The following is a 20,544-nucleotide window of genomic DNA, read 5'->3' as shown; positions in this document are numbered from 1 at the left end:
ATTCTATAACTTCAGCCAGCCAACAAAGTCATCAAACTTGTAGTCCAGAACCAACTGGGCATCTAAAAATAGCCAAAGAGTTATCTGTAAACAGTTATTTCAGTATGAGAAGAAGCTGGTAGTAGGCCTGTCCAATCTATCTGTACTTCTTAGAGATGAGAAGGCCTGGAAAAAAACTGGAAAAGTTGAGAAAAATTTTCTGTTTGTTTTCCATTTTTTTTCCAAATGCCCCCCCCCCCTCTTTTTCCCCCCACGCCTTTCCATCTCTACTTCTGACTAAAGACATGGGAGTGATGCAGGGGTGAAATTCTCCCAGTTTGGACAGGATCGCCTGATCCGGTAGCGATGGAAGCGGGTAGATTGGAGAACCGGTAGCAAAAATCCCTGCCCCCTCCCCCATGCCCAGCTGAGCCGCACAATCATCAGAGGCTTTTTTTTTTACTTTTAAAAGCATTTTTTCTACAACCTCTTCAGCCAAAAAATGCTTTTAAAAGTAAAAAAAAAAGCCTCTGATAATCGCGCGGCTCAGCTGGGATCATCAAAGGCTTTTAAAAGAAAAAAACTCCTTTTTTTCTTTTAAATGCCTCTGACGATCCCAGCTGAGTTGCCTGATCAGCAGAAGCTTTTTAAAAAAGCCTCTGCCAATCAGGCAACTCAGCTGGGATTGTCAGAGCCTTTTGAAAGCATTTTTTTACAACCTCTTTGCCCGAAGAGGTTGTAGAAAAAATGGTTTTAAAAGTAAAAAAAAAAAAAAAAATTGACCACACCCACCGAGTCACATTACCCCACTCCCCCCCCCCACCAAGCCACGTCCACAGAACCGGTAGTAACAAATTTTAGATTTCACCGCTGGAGTGATGCCTTATGTGATCTCACTTTTTTCTGATTTTGAGGGAAATAGGCAATAAAGTGAAACCTTGTTTAAAAATTCAAGAACAGGTGCTTAAAAATGTGAGGCATATCCTATTAGTGATTAAATGAAAATGTTTTTCTATTAATGCATGCGATCATTTTGACTAGTTACAAAGATATGTTCTAAAAAGTTATATTTAGGAAGCTGCCAAGACAAGGAGTACACATTATTTCAGAGCTGAATCAACTGTTACAGACATTCATACTGAGAAAACCACATTATCCACATTGACAAACAGATATTCAATTCCATAATAGAATTGAAAACTAGAGACAAATATAACCTTTTAGGAGAAAACTGGAATTGACAGCACCAACACTGCCCACAATATTGTAATGAGATTTTGTAAGTGTTAGAAGGTGAAAGGGTTGGACAGAAAGTTTTTAAATTTATGGTTGTGAAAAAAAGCTGCTAGAACAGATCAAACAAGTTTGCCAAATTTAGAGTGATTCTGCAATATGGCCTCAACAACTTTTCTCCTGAGCTGCTTCTGGCCATTTCTTAAACCAATTTCAGAAATTTCAGTTGGGATTGCTACTGGATGAAATATGCTGGTGCTCAGTCTAGAGCAGGGGTGTCAAACTGACGTAAAAACTGATCATAAAACTGATCATAAAAAAAACCCCCATCCTTCTTGAGGGTAAACCTCTTCATCGGAGCATGTTTCAGATCAGGACCCGATGATCTTAAAGGCTGTAAGAGGCTGAGTTTTAAGGAGGAAGGGAAAGGAAGCACCAAATAGGATGAAAGCACAACCAAAAGGGCAACAAGGAGAAAGGAATAGGTAGAAGAAACTGCTACCAGCCTTCTCTATTCATGCCTGAAAAACTTCCCCTACCTTCCCCTCAAACAGGCATACCAGATGGGAAGCAATGATGCTGGCTATGGTAATGAGAAAGGACTCCTAAATCTCCTCTGGTGAGGCTGACATTCCTGACTTCCCTGTTGGACACCTTATCCCAGGTTAATTATCTCTGGTGATTATTAATTATTCAGGAGCCTGAAGCTTCAAAGGAGGTGATTTGTTTTAAAGCTGTATCCCTGAGAGCTCTCTAGGTGTGCCCAACATTTGCCTTTTGACCCTTTCAATTGCTTGTCTGTTCCCACCTTTCCTCCTAAAGCTGCCATCACCTCATTCACTTCTAATGATAATATAGCTCTCATGTCACATGCTAAATCTTACATATGCCCCACCTGGGCCTCCAATTGAAGAGAAGGTGAAAATCATTTTTCTGAACTGTCCTTGCCCCTTGGAATTAGTATCTCTCTTGGAAGAGAAGGAGGCAGTTAAGGATCCTAGTAGAATAGAGAATATTGCATACTTGAAGGTATTGAAAATGTCACCTCTGGCTCATATTTTAATGTTAAATAACTGTCTAACACATGTGGTTGTTAGCTGAAATGTCAGATCTGTGCCTTTTCTGTAATTTTGACATCTGCAGTTCCATACTGCAGAGATTAATTAGGTTTCTACACAGTGATAGGAAATGCAACTTCAGGTCCTAATTCTCAGATTGTTACAATGAACGTGTGTCATTGAAGTCAATGGGGATACTCCAACAAGCAGACCAATGTTTCAGCATTTTTCAAGGCAATTTCTTGCAGTTCAGCAGGAATGTTCCTTTGGAGTCAGATACCCTTTGCATTAAAATCTGAGAACAGGTTCCAAAATCACAACAAATAGAGAAGCACCTTAGGCTGCAACAGATGCCTTACCAGGATGCAACGTGGGTGTAGATCAAAGCCATCTGTGGAGCACCAGATCAGGTGGGGATGCACCAGGAAAGGACAACATCCATTGTGTCCTATAGAATTTGCCATGTGTAGCCTAAAGACATTGTTTTATTTATATCTTGTTTTTCTGAACATCTTAGCACAAAAGACTATTTAAGCCTTGGCACATGCCTCCCATATAAATGTTTCATTTGGATCCATTTCAGTGCTTGTTGTTAAGAGAATATATAGCTCTCCAGATTTTTTGTGAGGTAAAAATAGCAATTACTTTTATCTGTTCATTTAAAGTAGCTTATGAAATGAAGGCTGCAGATTTTTTGAATGGCTTGGATCCCAGTTTTGCTACTGCATCTTCTAAAACCTGGATAATTAATTCAAAATGTGAACATTTGCTTTCCCTGGCAAATTTTAGTCTGAGAAGTTCAAATTTGGGAGAAAGCCCTTCAGAATTCTATAGAGTAGAACTATTCTATGGCATAGAATTATAGAGCTATATTCCTTTGTACTGTTATGATCCTTTTTATGGCGTCTCACAAAGCCAAGGGCATTTTTGGATTTTCTTCTCTGAAATGAAAAAAAATGTGCTTCAGCTTGGAAGGGGGAAATCTTAGATCTTCTCTGTGAAAATATGCATGACTGTTTCCTTCTCAGCATTGTAGATATGACACTGGGGAAGGTGGGGGTGGAGAGGAAGAGCAGAGGGCATGAAATGAGCAGATCAAAGAAAGTTGAATTTATGGAATCCCAAACTCTCCTGCTCTTTAGTTTTCTCTCCAACAGGGAAAGTGGAATTTGCAATGGGAAAGAAATCATTCATGTACATGTGCACACTCATACCCCAGGAAAGGGGTGAAGGGAGGGGGAAGCAGCCTTCGAAATCAAGATCCAGAGGTTGCTCTTTGAACTAAGAGTGGAGAATGAGTAATGTTCTAAACATTTTTACAGTTTGTACTTCAGCAAAATTATTCTCTAAGAAGAAGAGACAGAAGATGATGAGATGAAAAATATGTGAAGTCCGGATTGAGTTTCGCTTTAAAGGAACAACTCCAGTCAGTAAAGAAACAAGCCAGTTCCCTGCGGGATCCTTACAAACAAACTGAACCTTTTCAGAACAGATTTGGACCACTATGGAAAGGAGAGTTCGATGGGATGATGAATTTTTTCCTGATATATTTAATTCTGCATTTACAAACAGTGTTCTTCTGTAGCATTGTCAGTAGTCATGTGATTTCAGTGCTACAGTCAGGCAGCTACAATGGCTTTGGCTTGCATTATGGTTCCTGCTGATTACAATGCAATGTGTGGGAGATGAGATTGGCCTTGAAAAAATTCAGAAATTTTAACTAACCCCAAATATGCCATCCATATTATAATCAAGACTGGCGATTGAAAATGTTGCTCATTACTCATGAAGAGGTTCTATGAGCTCTTGGTGTTTCTTAGCAAACACTGGACAAATTTCAGCTTCTGCTGGAAAGATCCTCCTTGTTTGAGGATCAGAGTTTGAAGCTGGAGTGACATGGTGGCCATTGGCAAGGAAAACTGCGATGCTGGCAGTACTTAAAGAGCCAAGCATTTGGAGCCAAGCAAAATAGAAATGATCCATTTCTATATTTAGGCAATTCATCCACATCTTCAATCAAATCTTTATTACAGTCATAGACCAGCATAAGGAAAATGGAATACAAACAATATTTTTTTAAAAGCTAAAAGATATAAAAACACAAGTTTCACAAGGTTAAAAAGCATAAAAAATACCTTTTAAAAAGCTAAAAGATATATATGAAATTTTAGGCTTGAAGGACCAATCTTTGGAATTTGGACTGAACAAGTTCTAACAGTGCGAAGTTGAAGACAGGGCCAAGCTGGGCACCATACAGAATTTGTGATATTGGTGATATGGGCTTGGTTTTGAATAGTTTGAGTGCAGCAATTATATAGTTGCCATCTATTATCATGAGAAATCTGATATCAGCTGACAAATTTCAGTTCATAGCCTCCATTGGGTTTCCTGTGGTTAGCAGAGTGAGGGACTATGCCCAGGTATTTGAAACAGGAGACCTACCCCCGGCAAGGCTCGCAAAAATGTTTCCCAATAGACCGGCAAACTGTTGGAGGTGTAGTTATGAACAAGGGACATTTTATTGCATGTGGTGGATGTGCCCAAAAGCCAAGAGGTATTGGATGAAAATTAAAAAATGGTTAGAAGACATTACAGAACAAAAAATTGAGATGAAACCAGAACTGTTTTTATTGGGTATTATAAAAGGAAATATAAGTAAAGAGAACCAATACATCATACTTCATATCATAACAGCAGCCAGAATTACATTTGCCCAGAACTGGAAACAGACATACCAACAAATACCATGATAATAAAAAAGGTACTCGATTGCGCTGAAATGGATAAATTAACTATGGAGTTAAAAGACAGAGAGGAAACAGTATTATAAGATCTGGAGCGTGTGGTATAAATGGCTAGAAACTAGATGTAAAATTAATGCATAGAATATATATAGAAATCATGTTAAAGGGAAAAGCGTATAAATTTATGAATATGAGAAAAGACTAAGTATAGTTAAGATATAAGGAATTTATAAAATGTATATTAAAGGTGAATAACTGTATGACATAGTAAAAGGTTTCATAAATTTAGATGTATAAATACAGAAATTACATAAATGTATAATACAGAAGGCTGTAAATGGAAAATATGTAATTAGAATTGATACCGATAACTGAACGCTGTAAAAATGGAAATGTGATTTTAAAACTAAAAAAGCTGAATAAAGATTTATTTTTTTTAAATGAAACAGGAGACCTGCTTAACCTTGTGGCCATCTATCTCTAGGAGTGACTCTTGTGTTTTTTCGCAAATGTCCTTATTTTGGTTTTCTGGTAACTTGAGTAACTGTAGTTAGTCTTCCTTGCGGTACTATTAGGTATTCCTGAAAGTATTGCTGTATTGTCTGTTTACAGTAAAAAAGGTGTTTTCCAGCAGGTTTTTGGGGATGAAAGTTCATGTTGAGGAGATGGCCCACCATGGAGTTCATATACAATAGAAATGGAACCAATATGCATTCTTGCTTGATGCCTTTCTCAGTTCTGATGGCACTAGTGAGGTGGCCCTGGGGATTACATCTTACTTTGAATGACGTCTCTCCATGAAGCACATGTATTAAATGAAGTAGACATCAATCAATCCAGGAGGCCTCCAATTTCAAACAATTTAACTTGAGATATAGAATTAAGCACTGCTTTAAAAGTTATGACATAGGAATATGGTTAGTCCTCAATTAAAGACTAAAATAATGACAGATCTCTAAGAGCAATTTACAACCAGGTTCTGGAGGTCTGATGGCAGCACAAAACCCCTTATTTGGGTGCTGGGCAACCAGCTCATCTTTATGCACCGTGGCAGCATTCCATGATGTGACCATGACTTACAGGTTTTGCCCCTTTGGGGCTGTTTTCCAGCAAAATAAATAAATAAATAAATAAATAAATAAATAAATAAATAAATAAATAAATAAATAAATAAATAAATAAATAAATAAAATGCCCATAGTAATGAATACATTTGCCTAACATCCATAGTGTTTGCTTAGTGACCGCTGCAAAAGCTGTAAAATTGGATTGGCCATGAGGTTGCCTTCACTTACAACCATCATTACTTATGACAGAAATTCTGGGCCCCATTATGACCATAAGTGAAGGACTACCTGTATAAAGAGTTTGTGTTATGGGAGGAATATACCGTGTCTTTTTGATTTGCTGCTGCGGTGCCTCTATTGTATCTTTTTTCCTATTTTCCTATTATCTATTGTTGCTTTTACTACTACTATTTAGTTATTTCATGGTTGTAAATCAAGTGTGCCAACTAGCTTGGCCTTCTGAAAGTTACAAACATACCTCATTTAGAGTCTACTAGGTTGAAATAGGCAGTGACAAATCATACAACTTTGAGGTAAGCAGCTTGGACATTTCCCAAGGAAAATGGGACGTACATATTTAGACCAGATAAAAAGCAAGCAAGCTGAAATCCAGGTTCCCCTGTGCATCCATTAAATCATTTCTGACAGTATTTCAGTGAGTTAGCTGCTGTTAGCAGGAGCCAGCAAGGGCAGAAACCCCTTTCCCTGCACAGGATGATGCAGCTTGGCTGGGAAGTACCCTGAGGGTTGGGGGGACACGGGGTCAAGAGTCATCCCTTCCACCCACTGCTCTAATCAGGTTTATAGCTCTCTGGGGCTGTTCTTCATTTTTAAAGGAGGGGTCAGGAGATTGTTTGCAGATCCCCAGTGTCAAAACCAATTTGAATGCTGGCCAGTTTGAATCTACTAGGGACCTCAATTAAGGTGAGCAGATGCAAAGATGAACGAAGCCCCCTGTCCCTTTAAGACCCATGCAGCTATCAGAATTTAGCAAGCACAGCTTTCCTCACCCTGCTATGATTAGATTTATCCCATCTGACTTAATTTAGGAGTAGATGGGAAATGTACTGTGCTTAATTTACAACCTTTATTTTAATTTCCTCATCTGATTAAGAGTTCTGAAAAGTACTCATTATTCCTAGGAGTCAAATTCAACTGAGTACTGCTCAGGCTTCCAATCAAGACTGAAAGGAGCCTACATACAGGAAAGTGTCAAGCCAAAAAAAAAAAAACTAGTACAGGATTCACTACTGGAACACTGAGGATCCAGCAAAGCTAACAGGGCTTCACTTCCACTCTTCTTCTGGGTATCCCGAAAAGAGAAGCTTTCTCTAACATCTCCATAAGAAGAAAAACAGCATCTGTTTAGAGCCTGCTTTGTTTGCTGGCTGACATGTTACCTGCTTCAGCCTGCTTTCTGTTTCCATGGGGACTAAATAGATGTCTACAAGCAGGACCTCAAAGGAAGACCATTCTGTTCTCTGGTTCTCCAGGGCAAAAGCTGCATATGCACTACTCTGACCTCAGTAGTAATAAATGTTGTCATGTGATTGGAAACAGTTAGTGACTGCCGGATCTAATCTAATCTAATCCCCTTTTTAAAAACATCCAAATTGGCTGCAAAGACTGCATGTGGCAATAGCAAGTTACATAGTATAATTATGGGTTATGTGAAAAAATACTTCCTTTTGTTCTAAACCTTTTCCCACTCAGTAAATATATTCAGTTATACATAATTGTATATATATATATTATATCTATTGGTATGTGTAGTATGAATGCTATCTACACTAAACTATACATAAAATTCAATATAATTGAATATACCTGTCCTAAATCCCCCTTCTCCTTGGTTTCCAAGGTTTCTTCCCCCTCCTTTCACCTTTTTCCTGGGGTTTGAGTGTGCACATATACATGATATCACATCTTGTGCTCAGACAAGGTGCTCCAGCCTTTAATAGCTCTGATTTCTCTTTTCAGTCTCTGGGAATGTCTGAAGTATGTTGATCAGAATTGCACCTAGTATTCCAAATGTGGTTGCAATATAGATTTATACAGTGGTGAAATATAAAATTTGTTACTACAGGTTCTGTGGTGTGGCTTGTTGGGGGAGGGGGGTAATGTGACTGGGTGGGCGTAGCCAACTTTTTTTCCCCTTACTTTTAAAAACATTTTTTCTACAACCTAAGAGGTTGTAGAAAAAATGCTTTTAAAAGGCTCTGAACGATCCCAGCTGAGCAGAGCGATCACCAGAGGCTTTTTTTTTTTTTTAAAGCATTTTTTCGGCTGAAGAAAAAATGCTTTTAAAAGTTTTTAAAAAGCCTCTGATGATTTTAAAAATGCTTTTAAAAGTTTTAAAAAAGCAGCTCACCTGGGCATGGGGAGGGGGGCAGGGATTTTTGCTACCGGTTCTCTGACCCACCTACCGTCATTGGTACCAGATCGGGCGATCCTGTCCAAACCGGGAGCATTTCACCCCTGGATTTATATAATGAATTTATGATATTGACAGTTTTCTATCTTTTCCCACAATTTTATGTTATATTCATAATATGTACAACTATTATATATTCTTAGTTTTTTTTTCTGCCCGTTCAAGTTTTTTCTTTCAGAGTTTCTATCTGTTTAACTGTAATGTTTAATAAAATCTTTTTAACATTATACTTAAATAAAAACTCTAATACAAATTACAAAAAAGGTACAGTAGAAAGTGGAGAAAAAAAGAGAAAGTAAGAAAAAAAATAACGATGTAACAAAGAAAAAGAAATATATATAAAGGAATTACTCCTCCCACCAATCACAAGTATAAATAATTTTAACAACTTGTTATCTTCTTAAAATACAACAAACAACCTCTTCATGCCAACTTCTTATCTGTAAACAGATCCTTAAAGTCTTCAGCTTGGTCAGTAAAATCCTATTAAGAGTTACCAGAAATAACCACATATCTATTTTAATCTTGATCAGATAAACTTACTTTATAATTCTTCCTTTTACTTTTAACAATTTTTATCTTTAAACCCTTCAATGATATCCTAGAACTTGTTTTCTTTTCATTTTCCCTTTGTCCCTTCTCAGAAAATTCTTTAGAGCTTTAACAGATCTCTCTTGTAATCAAATGTAAGAGAGTTATCCAAGTCACTTTTTTGGTTTCCCATTTGTATATCCTTTTTAGTTATTAAGACATCAATCAGTTTCATTTGAAAGTCCAGTATAACATCTTTCTTATAATTTATCGTTCCTGTAATTTATCATTTTTAAATATATTTTCAGATCAGTCTCAGTCTTGTCTGATAAAGTTTGTTCTTTCTGATAACATCTTTTAAACACAGTCTGTATATAATGGTGTTTTATTTTTATTTATTTAGCATATGACGAGACTACAATGCTAATGCAAAGTAGTAGTTTGGCTGCCAATTTACTAGCTTTGTTGTAGGACGTGTTTGTGCGCTTCTCAAGGTGCACCACAGGAGGGCGAGCTAATATTGCACCAGAAATACAACTGGCTGTTCCTGCAATGCAGAAGTGGGTTTCAGCAGGTTTTGACCAGTTCTGCAGAACCGGCAGTGGAAATTTTGAATAGTCCGGGGAACCGGTAGTAAAAATTCTGACTGGCCCCGCCCTCATCTATTCTCTGCCTCCCAAGTCCCAGCTGATCGGAGGAAATGGGGATTTTTCAGTAACTTTCCCCTGGATTGGGGAGGGAATGGAGATTTATAGTATCCTTCCCCTGCCACACCCACCAAGCCACACCCACAGAACTGGTAGTAAAAAATTTTGAAACCCACCACTGCTGCAATGTCAACAAACTAGGCCACAAGACTTCCGGTCTGGAACCGCGGCGATATAGTCGGGGGAATGGCGGGCTCTAACGAGCCCGCGGAAACCCCAACTGACGATCCATTCTCCGATTGGTCTTTGACCGACCTCATCCTGTAGGGATGGGGGGAGAAGAGGAGCACCTCGTTGGGCCAAGAGGAACAGGCAAGTTCCTCGGAGGCCAGAGGAAATCCTCTAAGTCGGAGATGGGGGTAGGCAGCCATGGCGGCTGTCGCAAAGCCGCGGCGGACCGGGAAAAAGATTGTGCTGGAGAGAAGAGGAGAGAGCAATACCTTGAAGCCGGGTGAGTGACACCAACCCAGGCAAAGTAATAGAATTAAATGGATTGGAAAAAAAAGTCCCCAAGCCTTAAACAGCGGCTGTAAATTTACGGGGCTTGAAGATTAAGGAAAGAAAAAAAAAAACTTTTGGAGACAAAGACCCATGACAGATTGGCATTTAACAATTTTAAAAGTGGATTCTTGCTTCTTTTACTTATTTGGAGTTGATTGGAGAAATGTTTCTTTTGGAATTTACACCTTTTGAAAGTTAACGAGGCTAATGAAGAGTGACAGACGGGTGGCTACATAATTGCCATGGAGTCTGCGGTGACTAAGCAGGAGAGTGGATTAAAGAGATTTCCCTTTCGTTTGGAAAAGAAACATTGTAAATGACTTTATACCTTGGATTTTTTTGAAATTAACATTAAATTTATGGTTTTTGGAGATTTTCACTCTGTCCCTGGGAGATTCTATGAAGAAAGAAAAAATATTTTGGACTTTTTACAATGGAATTTAACAAGTCTAGCAAAAAAAAACTGGGTGCGGCGCAGGAACAAAGACAGGAAGTTGATGCATCACATGTGAACCAGACATTCTAAAAGCATTAAAGTGACACATATAACTTTTTAAATTGAGCAGAGAATAAACTAGGCCATGATCTATTTGCAACTGGGCCACATGAGCAGTGCACATGCACAGCCCGACTCATATGAATGATGGGTGACGATGCTCACAGCCTCACTCACACAAGCTGTGGATGCCGGTCCTTGCAGCTCCACTCACATAACCTGCAGGCAAATAAAGCTATGTGCATCCACACACACACCTGCCCCTAGCACAAAACCATCCCCTCTTCACCCCTCCCCCCTACACTGGGCCGCCAACCCGGAAAGGTTGGGGAATGCTGATATAAAGCCCTTTCCCTCCTCAGAGCCACCTTGCAAAAGGGCATCACAACCAGGAAGGTTCTGAGCCAGCAGAAATCTGACCTCTGTTTATTACTTTCCAAAATTAACATTCTAATCACACTTTTACTGTTTATCTAAAATAAGGCCTTTTTTCCCTTTTCTTAAACTTAGCAGCTGTGAACTTAGTGGGAATCCCTCAATTTGAAGATGAGCCAGTTCCTGAAATTTGCTCACAAGGAGTAGCTGTCTGGAATACAAGTGGACAATCTCATAATCTCTCCTTTATCAGGAGAGATTTGGCCAGCCAGAAATTGTCATCCGACTGCTGATCTCTCCATAATGCCATTTCCACTTCCTTGTCTAGTTTGCCATGAATTCTCTCTGAAAATCTTCTCCAATGGCCCTGAACATGGAATGTGTCTTTTCATAGCAATCATGCACTAACTCAGTTTTAGGAAATTGATGCTCCAAGTCTGCCATCTGAGTTTCAGTTATAAAAATGAGATCGCTAAATTTCAGGGCTAAAATATTACTTAAAAAAAAAAATAACCCTCAAACATGCTAAATAGCTGCAGGAACTGTTCGTAGAATTATTCCAGAACTCTTTTATGAATGGCTGCTGTTGAAAGGTCATTAATATATTTTATTTTATTTATTTATTTATTTAATCTAATTTTTATACTGCCCTTTTCCCGAAGGACTCAGGGCGGTGCACAGCCAAAGATAAAAACAAGTACCCATATAAAATTTTAAAACAATTTAAAAACACATTAAATAATTTGGCCCCAACATCATTAAAACATAAACAACCCATTAAAATTAATGTTTAGGCCAACCCAGCTTGTTGGAACAATAATGTCTTGAGGGCACGGCAAAAGGTGCGTAAGTCAGGGATCATCCGTATCTCCGGGGGCAATTCATTCCAGAGGGCGAGTGCCCCCACAGAGAAGGCTCTCTCCCTGGGTGTCGCCAGTCGACATTGTTTGACTGAGGAGTCCCTCTCTGTGGGAGTACACTGGCCGGTGGGAGGCTATCGGTAGCAGAAGGCGATCTCGTACCCAGGTCTTAAGCCATGGAGTACTCTAAAGATGGTAACCAACACATTGAATCACACCCAGAAGACCACCGAGAGCCAGTGCAGCTCGCGCAGGAATAGTGTGTCGTTCCCATAATCACCTGCGCGGCTGCATTCTGGACCAGTTGGAGCCTCCGGGTGCTCTTCAAGGGGAGCCCCATGTAGAGAGCGTTACAGTAGTCCAGATGGGAAATGACGAGGGCATGAGTGACCATGTGCAAGGAGTCCCGATCCAGAAAGGGACGCAACTGGTGAATCAGGCGAACCTGATAAAAAGGCCCCGTGGCCACAGCCGTCACATGATCTTCTAGAGACAGCCGCGCATCCAGGAGGACACTCAAGTTACGAGCCCTCTCTGAGGGGGCTAAGATCTCACCCCCAATAGTCAGCGATGGAACCAGCTGGCTATAACGGGACACCAGAAACCACAGCCACTCGGTCTTGGAGGGGTTGAGCCTGAGCCTGTTTCTCCCCATCCAGATCCACACAGCCTCCAGGCACCGGGACATCACGTCAAAGGCATCATTGGGGTGGTCCAGGGTAGAGATGTACAGCTGAGTATCATCAGCATACTGATGGAACTTCCCCCCAAAACCACAGATGATCTCACCCAGCGGCTTCACATAAATGTTGAACAGAAGGGGCAAGAGGACGACCCTTGTGGCACCCCACAAACAAGGCGCCTCGAGGTCGACCTCTGCCCCCCTGCCAACACAGACTGCATACGGTCAGAGAGGAAGGAGAAGAACCATCACAACACGGTGCCCCCTATTCCTAACCCCTCCAACCGGCGCAGCATGATACCATGGTCGACGGTATCAAAAGCCGCTGAGAAATCTAATAGGACTAGGACAGAGGAACAACCCCTGTCCCGAGCCCTCCAGAGATTTGGTGATTTTTTTCACCAAATTTTAGTTGCTTCATAACTGTAATTCAAACTAATATTTCATGAGTAATTCAAACTAATATTTCATGAGTGTAATGGAATGTATGACCTTGGGGGATCAAGGAAAGAGATGCTGCCTATGAAACAATCAGAGGAGAGATGGGGAAGCCCCCAAAGGCTTAACAGTCAGAAAAAGAAACTTTGGGAGAACTGCCCTAATTGATCAGTTAGCAGGTTTCCCTGAGGATCAGAAGCCATACTTGAAATTCCTCTCTTTGGAAGAGAATAGGAACTCTCAAGATTAATGTCTGCCCCTCTGGGTAAACAGGCAGGAAACACGATTAGATGAGTCAAATTTATTTTATTGTAAGACTATATGAACAGTCTTGAAATATACAAGCTTTCTGACATCATTTTTAACCATCAGATTGGTTACATCTAGAATCTGATTGGACAAAGAATTAATTGCCTCAGAAAGTACAGTATAACTACCAATGATTTTGAACATAGCACTGTCAATGTTAAACTAGCATGGGAGAACATCTGACTTGAATATCCTTTTTCCCCTTCTAATTATCTAATAAAAAAAGAGAACATACTATACCAGCCAAGTCAACATTCTTCAAATAGTAGACAGATTATCCACAATAATCTGTTGTGTCAATTAAAGCAAAAGTTGGAGTGAAAGGAAAATAGAAGCTGATATTGAAGATATGGAATTGGCATTAGTAACTGATTAAATTCACATAAATGCTCTAAACCATTTTAGCTATGGTTTGTTGGTTAAGAAAAAAAGGCTAAGTTCTTACATATTGAACCATAGGCCATAGTTTGCAAAGCACAGTGACTGCTGTGACACATCATACTAAACTCTATGTGATTTATTAGTTTTTGCTTACTATGATGCATGAGTTCAGCTAACTGTGGTTTATTCAATAAATCAAAATTAAGTAAATCACTGTGCAAAGAAACATTTATAGGTTATTATGACACAGGAACCAAGCCCCAGTCTTGGGAAAAGGCTTGAGTTGTTTATATTAGCCTTGTGGCCACATATTCTGAGGTTGTACCCTGTTTCCCCAAAAATAAGACATCCCCTGATAATAAACCCAATCGGGCTTTTGAGCGCATGCACTAAAATAAGCCTCCCCCAAAAATAAGCCCTCCCTGAAAATATTTAAATGCAGAGCTGGAAATCAGGTAAGACGGCAAGAGGAGCCCCATCTTCCTCCATGCACCCCAAAATAATAAGACCTCCCCGAAAATAAGGCCAAACACTTATTTTGGGGTTCAAAAAAATATAAGACAGGATCTTATTTTCGGGGAAAAACGGGTATTTGAAATGGTACATATATATGCTGGGATGAAGAAATAGCTGTGGTTTCTTTCCCATTTTGGAATTCAAAAAATTCAGCTTCTCCCGTTTGATGAAATGAAGAACTCAGAGCTCTGATGTACACATAGAAAGAGTTATATCATATGCCAGACCCAAGTGACACGGTTTGCTTTCCATGTCAGGAACTCTCACCATGCTTAAATATCATAAATCTGAGGGCGAGTAGAAGAGATCAATGGTCAGTTCTGCCTATATGCTACTGTTAAACTACTATGCACAGAAAAGTGCTTACAGGAGCAGTAAAATAAAGTCACAAAATATTGTTTCTTTTCTTCTGGCCCTTATCTTCCACTACTGTTCAGACTTCTACAAGCCAAATCTTATAGACCTATAAACTGCCCCTTTCCCACAGCATATACCCATTTAAAAAATAAGTTGTCATGTATCTGTCTTTTTTCATCCTTTTGCAAATTTAAAAAATATTTAAAATAACACTGACATTTCTAAGAGTATGGAATTTTTATTAGTTTCTAGACTTCTCAATGGGAAATTGGATTGGATCCTCGCAGCTGTCTTTTAGCATTCTTTAACTAATTTTTCCATTTAAACATTTTTTTAAAAAAATTTATTTATTTTTTTAAAAAATTTAAAATTGGACAATTTTTCGCTGACTTGTGCTGAAATTTACCCAGTATTTCCTGTGTACATACTGATATATAATTTATGAATTCAATAATATTAAAGTCACTGCTGCTAATTAATATTCCTTGCTGATTTTAATATATCTTTTTCCAATATGGTGGTGTCCAATGATGTGTCTGTGGGGTTCTGAGATTATGTGTCTGCAACTCCCATCATCTCAGCTAGCATAGTTCAAGAGTCTGAAGATGGCAGATGTTTTAGTCAAACACATCTGAAGAATGGAGAAGGATGGATATGTTGGCTGGTGCTTGTCCCTCCAGAAAAGTAATCGTAGCTAGTCCAGAAGCAGCATGTAATAATATACAAGCCACATTTGCTAAACATATTGTTCACTTATATACACCATACAGAGGATGAGGGTGGTGGAGAGAGACAGGGAGAAGCAGACAGTTTCACAATGCAATCTACTAGGTGAACCCATGGAAGGACTATTGAACAGATTGGATGGGCTGTAGCTTCAAATGGCTTATGTAAAGGTGAACAAACTCTTGCTAAGAGAGAATAACTGGCAAGCAGGAAATGTTTAAATATCTCCATGTCTGCTCATTTTTCCCTACAAATTATTCTTTTTTATCAGTGTTTTCAATCAGTCCATTTTGCTGTGATTGATAGCCTGCTCTAATAAATGCAGTATACATACATCCCACTAAACTAAGCAATTTGCTCAACTCAGGCAGTAATAATTAAAAAGCAAAGAAGACAAACCATAAACAATATTACCAACAAGAAGAATTAACACAAACATGTAATTAGCACTACTAAAAATAATAGATATATTATAGATAATATATATTATATTATAGATAATATTACGGATCAAGTATATATCTAAGTAATAAGTTTGAAAAAATAATCAAGAAGCAGGATCAAGAATCTCACTGCTCTGAAGACCCCTTCTTGCTTTGAAAAATTATCTAGGACCCAAAACAGCTTCTGTTTATATAGGTAACATTTATTAATGTTTTCTGTATTGAACATTAAAGTTGGTATACTCATAAAATATTTATTAAATCATGGAAAAATAGCATTTAAATTCATTAAATATCAACTTAAACAAAATGTTTTTCATAGAACAACTTTTATTTTTTAACAAATAAAAATAAGAAGAATGACATTTAAATTTTTGCAAATGCCTTCAATATTTGTCAAATAATTTTGATTTTGCAGACTCCTGAGAAGGTCTTGGATGTCCCCCAGTGTCCTTGGACCACACTTTAAGAAATAGTGTTCTAGGCCATCCCTACAAGGAAATCGTGGCAGAGTTTGCCACCAACAGCCCAAAGGCTCTGCCCCTTATAGCTGCTGCAAATTACCACGGTGAATTGAGAGGCTCATTCTAACCTTGAAGTCAGTCACTGAACTTACAACAGAAAGCAGAGACATACTTCCTTGACTGTTTATAAATTACTTTTCTTCCACTGGAGCATCTATCCCAGCTGACTTCTACCATTCTTACTATGGCAACAGAAGTGGGAAGCAGATCTGGTACTGCTAATAACTAAGATAACTAAGTAACTAAGCAGATCTGTTACTGTTAGTAACTTCGAATGGTGTGGGAATGGTGCAGGAATATGAACAGATTTCCAGAAAAATTGCAGATTACAAGAACCATTTACACTTCAGTTTGAGAAAAGGATGCAAATGACCAGCTGTCTGCAAGGTGTATAAATCCTTCCATTCTTCACCATCTAGTCAGAACTGAAGAAGCTTCTTGGATGAGAAGTGAATCATCTTCAAAGAAAAAAACAGAAAGTTCAGTTGCCTCTTAAAAAAACCATCTTTGGGACAACCATGACCTGGATGACTGAGAATCTCCATAGACATCTAGTAACTAAGGGGTTCCCACTGCATCTCCCTCTGTTCTTACTTCTCTTTCAGACAGAACTGCTTTCCTGCTCCCTTGCCAAGATAGCATAAGAGCTAGAAATGTGGACGTTGCATTGTATTCCAGTTTACTTTTCTGCCAGCTTAAAAACTGAAAGAAAACACTACTATCTGGAAGTGCTCTAAGATCACTGCCCTCCTTTAAAGCTTGAAGGCTTTAAAACCTAGAAAGAGGAAATGAGAAAGAGATTGGCTTGCCAGCATTCAGACACAGGGAGCAATAGAGGGAGAATGGGAAAAGCAAGTACTATCCTGCTGCAGTCAAGGCACCATGAGAAGGACCCCACCGCCAGGTCCTCTGCAACTGTCCTGCTTCCCTATCACTCGGTGATCAGAAACAAGACATTTAGAGGAGAACCACATCAATAACCATTACTGAAGTAGCTGTTCTTTCCACTGCTCCTCCCACTTTATCACTGCTGTTCAGGAAAGCATGGAAGGCATTCATATTTCAAGAAGACCAGTCATGCACAGTTATTCTGTTAACCCATCTTTGCTCTTCCTCTGCATCATCATGCAGACCAGTGGTGGATTGCTACCACATCGGGAGAACCGGTAGTAGCGGCTGTGGGAGGCTCCGCCCACCTGCCCGGATGTCTCTGTGCATGCGCAGAAGCTTCACATGAGAGTGAGAGCACGTGAGGACCCATGAGCAAACCGGTAGTGACGGGATTTGAATCCCACTACTGATGCAGACATTCCAGGGCTCAGCTTTAGCTGAGCAAGGGGCAAGAGTGCTGCTTCGGATGTGGGAAGATTTGAGTACACAACTCTGCTGATCTGGATGACTGTTTTTCCCAAAGGGCCAGCTCCAGCTATAAGTGGGTCCTTGGCAAAACATTTTCAATTGATGAAAGGAATTCCCCCATGCAGTAGGTGCTCCCTGCCCAAGCTGGCACAAATGGATGCATGAAGGCTCACCTTATTTCAACAAAGACTGGAGGTGAACTGAGGACCCCTGTGTTCTTCTACTCATTTTTCCCCCTTTCTTAAGTAAACATGCTCAGTGAAAGCTTTGAAGGAGAGAGACTTCTTTCTGGCACACACATATGAATGCCTTCCTAGGCCTTGGCCTGCTTTGATAGTTGTGTAGAGTAGGGAACATTTGTTTTCTCCAGCAAACTGGGTTCATTGGAAAGATTTCCACCAGAGTTCTTTCTTGAATTCTACACGCTCCTGGCCATTAACCTCAATCTCAGGATCAGAAGCACAGTTCATTTTCTGCATCCTGCCCAACAATTCATACAGCTGAGTATTTTTTTTTTAAAAAAAAATGGCATTGTCTGTAGAAATCCAAAGGCTACTGCCCATGTTGTAACAAAGTTGTATGTTTATTTCTACAAAAATCATCAGGGCAAACAGATCTGGGTTGCAAAAATCTAGACAGGTAGAAAGCAGCAAAAGGTTAGGGATCTTTTTTGAGGTATGCATGCTATTTTGTGGCCATACAAATATTTACAGCCTTAACTTGTCATAACAGTTTTCTTCCCACCCCTAATCAATTAGCAACTTTATATGACACACACACACCATTTATAAATTGAGTTTTAAATTTCATTTCCTTTTTGGCTTTCAGTTCACACATTTTTTTCAAAATCTTACTGGAATGATTACTCCCTCAGTGGCTCGATAGAGATGTTTCCTTTGATGCCTTTGGCATAACTTCCCAGAACCATACTCCTTCGACACTAAGTACAGTATATTACCTAGGAAGGTAACTTTAAATTTAAGACAGTCCTCCACTCCCTGAAAATTAGAGAGAAGGAAGATCACACCCGTAGACCCAGCTTCCCTACCTTGCCAATCCATGTGAAATCTATTCTCTAACAAAACAAAACAATTCCTCTGTTCCATTTTTTGATAGATTACTTTGGGAAGGCAGGAAATTGAAGGAAATGCATGGGACAGATTTTGAAAGACATTTCCCAAATCTCTTGTGTTGTAGTGATGGATCTAGCCCAATAACTCACAAGGCAAATTCTTTTTCTTAAGTAAATTCTTTTATTGCAGGCCTGGATTGATCCTAGGCCTTTTGGAGCCAGAGGTCACTGACCTTGGACCTTTCTCTTTCAGGTACACATCTGGAACAACGTGAATACCTCGTGGTGTGAGCTATTATACCCAGGTGGAGGGGCTAGGAGGTAAGGAGTGGCTATGGGAGTGATGGGATATGTGGTTTGTTAACCCTTACAAGGCTGTGTACGCATGATAGCAATACAGTTAGGCATTTACCATAACAAAACCCCCTCTAAATGTCTAACTGGATACAGGTATACGAAGTTTACATACATACAAGTTATATACATGGATATACATAGATTACATATAAACATGACATGAGGTATGCGTGTTGTTTATGTGGTAAGGGTTTTGTAAGTATATCTGCGGTCTGCTCCTCAGTGTCGCAGTGTACGGCCTTAACGAAACCTATCTCTGAGAACTGCCTGACGTGTTTGCATTTGATATCAATGTGTCTTGATCGTTGACCTACGGCATCGGCTCTTGATATTTCTATTGCTGCTTTGTTGTCTTCGTGGATGATTATTGAGTATGAAGGTTCAGTCCAAATATCGTTGAGTAGGTCGTCAAACCATACTAGGTTGTTTGCGGCCTTGGATAGGCAAACGAATTCTGCTTCAGTGGTTGAGGTGGCTACCAGTTTCTGCTTTCCTGTATACCAATGAATGGGGCAGTTGTTGAGTAGCAGTACATAGCCGGAAGTACTTTTCCTGCTTTTTATGTCCCCAGCCCAATCAGCATCAGCATAACAGGTCAGTTTTGGTTTTTCGGATATTTCTGGTTCGAGACAGAGCTGCGCATTGATGCTGAATTTTAGGTACCTGAGCAGTCTTTTGATAATAATAATAATAATAATAATAATAATAATAATAATAATAACAACAACAACAACAACAACAACAACAACAAAACAACAACAACAACAACAACAACAACAACAACAACAATAATAATAATAATAATAATAATAATAATAATAATAATAATAATAATAATAATAATAATAATTTTATTTCTATACCGCCCTTCTCCCGAAGGACTCAGGGCAGTTTACAGCCTATTTAAAAACACAGACAAAACAGCAATATAAAATTTAAAATAATTAAATAAATTGGCTCAGATTTAAAACCCCAAAAAATTTAAATACCCCAATTTAAAACTATTATGTTGATAGTCCGGCCTGGCGGAACAACAGGGTCTTCAGTGTGCAGCGAAACACCCGGAGGTCGGAGATCTTACAAATTTCCGGGGGCAGTTCGTTCCACAGGGCTAGGGCTCCCACAGAGAAGGCCCTCCCCCTGGGTGTCGCCAGCCGACATAACTTGGCCGATGGCACCCGGAGGAGACCCTCTCTGTGGGAGCGAACTGGTCAGTGGGAGGCTATTGGTGGCAGAAAACGGTCTCGGAGGTACCCGGGTCCTATGCCATGGAGCGCTTTAAAGGTGGTAACCAACACCTTGAATCGCACCCGGAAGACCACTGGGAGCCAGTGCAGCTCGCGCAGGAGGGGTGTCACATGGGCACAACGGGTTGCGCCCATAACCACCCGCGCG

This window comes from Pituophis catenifer, unplaced genomic scaffold (genome assembly GCF_029215685.1).
Source record: "Pituophis catenifer annectens isolate HBS135680 unplaced genomic scaffold, rPitCat1.0.hap2 SCAF_1, whole genome shotgun sequence".
Taxonomy (NCBI): Eukaryota; Metazoa; Chordata; class Lepidosauria; order Squamata; family Colubridae; genus Pituophis; species Pituophis catenifer.
This window is presented reverse-complemented; position numbering follows the sequence as displayed.